This window comes from Pteropus alecto, unplaced genomic scaffold (genome assembly GCF_000325575.1).
Source record: "Pteropus alecto unplaced genomic scaffold, ASM32557v1 scaffold98, whole genome shotgun sequence".
NCBI lineage: Eukaryota > Metazoa > Chordata > Mammalia > Chiroptera > Pteropodidae > Pteropus > Pteropus alecto.
Genome location: NW_006443570.1, coordinates 20,645,121 through 20,649,893, shown reverse-complemented (window position 1 = coordinate 20,649,893; position 4,773 = coordinate 20,645,121). Strand labels below are relative to the sequence as shown.

General features: G+C 36.3%; 1 pseudogene; it reads left to right on the top strand.

The window, feature by feature from the left end:
- The first annotated feature begins 4,130 nt into the window (after positions 1-4,130).
- Positions 4,131-4,248, top strand: LOC112473278 (annotated as a pseudogene).
- The last annotated feature ends 525 nt before the right edge of the window (positions 4,249-4,773 follow it).

Genomic DNA, 4,773 nt, shown 5'->3' with positions numbered 1-4,773 from the left:
TTTCCTTTTGCTTATATTTCAAATGCCCTGTCAGTCTCTGGGCCTCTTCAGATCTTTCTCTTCCTTCAAGATCAGACTCAGAGCTCATTTTTTTGTGTGTGAAAATTGTACCCACAGTGGTAGTTCTCTTCTGAACTCCTGTGAAATATATTTCCTGTGCCAGACATTTACACTGTGCTTGTTGGATCACCATTTGCAATATAACAGCTTTATCTCCTCAGGCAAATAAACTCCTTTAGTATGGTACTGTCTCACACTTCTTTGTGTCCCCTATGAACTCTAGCAGCTCTCAATTAATATGTTGATTATTTGCCATTCAAAGATATCCAGAATCCTGACTATTTTTTCCCTTGTTGATGGCTAAAAAGCTGATTATCTGGACTTAAATATGAATATTAACAAAACAGCAATGTATTTCTCCCTAGTCACACTTGTCTTAGCAATACATCTGTGTCTTAAATATTCTAATTCCTTTTGGTCAGAGCCATTAATTATATATATTAACTCCTTAGTTTGAAAATGACTTTGGGAATTTTGAAAAAATCATGTGCTTAGTAATACTTAGTAAGTAATCAATGTTACTGCATTACCTTTCTGCATGTGTTCTTTGGGCCTTATTTCTGAATAATGTTTCAGGTAATCATTTTGGTTGGTCATAGTCTAATTCTTTATATCCATAAACAATTCAAATGTTTAATATTAAGATAAATTTAATAATGGATTTTACTTAGCCTCCCTCAGATGTTATCAGTGCCTTTTATAGTTTAAAAGCCTTGTAGAAGCATGGCAGTTGTTTAGCAGAGGACTGGTGCTAAAACCAGAAGCTAGGCTAAGTAATTGGATTGTAGCTAGTAGGACACAAAGAAGAGAAGAGATGATATAGGCAAAAGGAACAAACAGGCACTGTCTCCAGGATTAAGATAAGATCAGAGTCAAGGGTTTTAAGCCAAAGTTTAAAGAAAAGATGTTATCAGTAGAGGTGATATTCAAAATATTTAGCAACTGGTATAGCACAGCTATTAACCAATTAGAATAGGCAGGAGCAAGAGCTGGAAATCTGCTATGCCATGCATTAACCTATTTGTCTCAGGATCCTGAAACATTCAGAGGGGCGCTAGGCAGCTACTAATTACCATCAGGTAGAGAAGTATTTCAATTTAAAAATTAGTGTAATTGTACCACTATGTCCTGGCTGAGCATAAGACCTTATGATCATATTGAGGACTCAGGATATAATGAAGGAATGAACCAAGTGTGGGGTCTTCAGAGAATGAGATATGGAATTTTTCACCACTGGCCCCTCTTCAGGACTAAGAAATGAGGCCTGGAGATTTTTGTTATTAAAAAAGTTCTGAAGGGAGCCAGAGTTAAGAACAAATGACTTATGAAGTTTCCATACTGCATAATTGTCAGATGTACCAGGTTCAGAACACAGTAAGACTTTTTCTTTTTTAAAACCAAATAGCCTCATGGAGTTGCATCTCTAGTGAGAGAAAAGACAGTATAGCAACTCTGAAATTATTGCCACTGGGTGAGTTAAGTTGCATATACTAAATAAGTTTTTAAAGCATAATAAGGACTGTAGACAAAAGACATCCAGTGACAGCTCTTAATTGTAACCCATAAACAGAATTGGGTAGTGCCACAAGAAAGATGCACAATAACTTCAGGTTTGGAGGGAGATAGTCTGTCAAATAGAAAAAGAAACGTCATTAACTACTACTGGCTTTTGGAACCAACTTTGAAAGCTGGGGAAGGATATAGGAGAGAAGTTAGGGCCTTCCAGGTTGATGAAACAGCATGGACTACCTTTGAAGAATGATGAATGATTCAACTTAGATTGGAGCATATGGAAAGTGTAAAGAATCTCAAACAATTAGGTTTGGAAAAGAATTGCTTAACACCTGTCTAGCCTAGTGTTTTTCAAGGGTGGCAGCATTTTCTTCCCCCTATTCTATTTCTCAGCTGATAGGATAATGCTTACATTTTCCAAACATCTTTTACTTAGCAGCCTACATTTAGGCTTAGATATAAAGTAAGACAAACAAGAATGCATTAATCTTTCAATTCACACTTAATGGTTCCTGAATACTCTAACATTAAATGCACATTAGAATCTCACAGTATATTGTTTATAGGTGAAATTTTTCTTAAGAACATTAAGAAGTAATTATATCCTTTAAATAAAAACTGTTTAACAATGGGACTCAGATATTTTTTAAAAGCCAACAAACATGTATTTAGTCATTTAATTCATTAGTTCTCCTCCCATCAGAAATTATTCACTAAGAAGAAACTAAGAGCTCTCTCTACACTTTCTCCTGATCATTTCTAATGTTCTGAGCAGGTCAACTATTTGGCACTTTTTACCAACAGTGTGTGACACTACTTAAGAAGGTGGATGTTATATCTGGTGTATGCACCTGGTAGAATAGAATGGTAAGCTTTCTCCCTTTAGCTATTATCTCTTTAAACGCCCCTATTTAAAATAACTATTACCTGATAATTACTCTTATTGAATAAGCAGTGTTGTATATTTGCCTTTTCATTGGTGAGTTCTATTGAAATAAACATAATTGAACATTTTCTTCATTCCTTTTAAATCCATTTTACCCTAAGGCCTACAATGCCTTAATATACTGAGTTGTTTTTTTAGGGTTTTTTTTTTCCCAAGTAAGATGAAGGGGAAGCAAATCATTCATTAGCCTAACTATTAAAATATTAATCTAAGAAAGAAAGAAAAAAGTCATTAAGAAACACCTTAATATTATGTTAGAAACACCTTTCTCTGAAGATGTGGAGAAAAGGGAACCCTCACACACTGTTAGAGGAATTGCAAATTGGTACAGCCACTATGGAAAATAGTCTGGAGAGTCCTCAAAAAATTAAACCTGGATCTGCTTTTTGACCCAGCAATTGTACTTCTGGGTATTTATCTAAAGAAAATCAAAACACTAATTCATAAAGATCTATGCACCCCTATGTTCACAGGAATGCTCTTCATAATAGCCAAGATACAGAAGCAATCTAAATGCCCATCAGCATACAATTGGATAAAGAAGTTTTGGTTCATGTATACAGTGGAATATTACTCAGCCATAAAAAAAAAAAAATGAAATCCTATCACTTGCAACATCATGGGTGGACCTAGATGTGCGAAATAAGTCAGAGATAAATACCATATGATTTCACTTATATGCAGAATCTAAGGACCAAAAAGAACAAACTAATGGAAAACAGACTCACAAATGTAGAAGACGATCTGATGATGGCCAGAGGGGAGAGAAGTGGGGGGCAGGGAGAAAGGGGTGAAGGGTTAAAGAAGTACAAATTAATAGTTGAGAGATGGTCATAGAGATGGGGAGTAAGGGATAGGGAATGTAGTCAGCAGTAATATAATGGCTATGCGTAGAGCCAGCTAGGTAATAGAGTAATTGGGAGATCATTTCATAAATCATATAAATGTCTAACTAATGTACTGTATACTTGAAACTAATAATAAATAAAATATTTTAAAAATAAAAAAAGAAACACTTCTTTGACTTGCTTTTTTTTTCTTTTGATGCCAAAGGGATTTTCCACTCTTTCATCACTATTTGAAGTGTAGAAGTCATAGAAGAAAAGTGAAAAAGAATATTGTTTTGTAATAAATCACTAAAAGAGATGCTGGGGGTAGCTCCATAGTGTAGTAGTTAGCACGTCTGCTTTACATGCAGCAGGTCCTGGGGTCATGCCCAAGGTGAAGCCACGGACCATACCCTGGGTGCGCCAGGCCCCCTGAGTGCGCCAGGGGTGCTAGGCCCCAGGGGTCCACACCAAAAGTGTGTGAGGGCAGATGCCCCACCTTTAGAGATCCAGTTCTTAAAAAGGGAAATGGCAGCATCCATAGGTTAGGGGTAGAAGGGGAGGGAAAGACATATGGTTTCTTCCATAGCATCTTCCCTATCCCTTATCTTAGGCTATCAAAGATAGATTCAAAGTATTACAGTCAGGTTCTTAGTTGAGAGGCAGCTTGTTATAGCAAAAAAATAGACCTGAGTTCAGATCCTGACTACACTAAAAATTGGCTTTGTGACCTTGAGTAAGTCCACAAGCTCATGGTACACGTTAAATAAAATAACATATAAAGAGTCTATGGCCATGCCACCCTAAACAAGTCTGATCCCATCTGATCTCGGAAGCTAAGCAGGGTCAGGCCTGGTAGTACTTGGATGGGAGACCACCTAGGAAAACCGGGTGCTGTAGGCATAAATTAAAAAAATTAAAAAATGGTGTGGTACTGACATGAAGATTGACAAATAGATAAATGGAACAAAATAAAGAACCCAGAAGTAGACCTCACTTATACTGTCACTTGATGTTTTACAAAGATCCAAGTAATACAATGAGGAAAAGAACATCTTTCCAACAAATGGGGGGGGGGGAATGAACTTTCACCCCTACCTCACACCATATACAAATAGGACAAAAGCGACCAAAGAACAAATATAAAATGTCAAGGAGCAAATTTTTTTAAAAAGTTAGCACCTCAGTATCATTAATTCTCTCAACTTTTCTCACTTTTTCTTCTTGTCAGTATTCTTGTCTCCTTGAAGATCTGTGTAATATCTTACTATATAATAATTTCTAATCTAGGTCAGGGAGGGGTGAATGGTAGGCTTTTCCAGTGTGTTGGGAAGGCTTTTCCAGTGTGTATGTATGTGTGTGTGTGTGTGTGTGTGTGTGTGTGTGTGTGTGTGTATATATATATATTTTTTTTTTTACTTTTTTTAA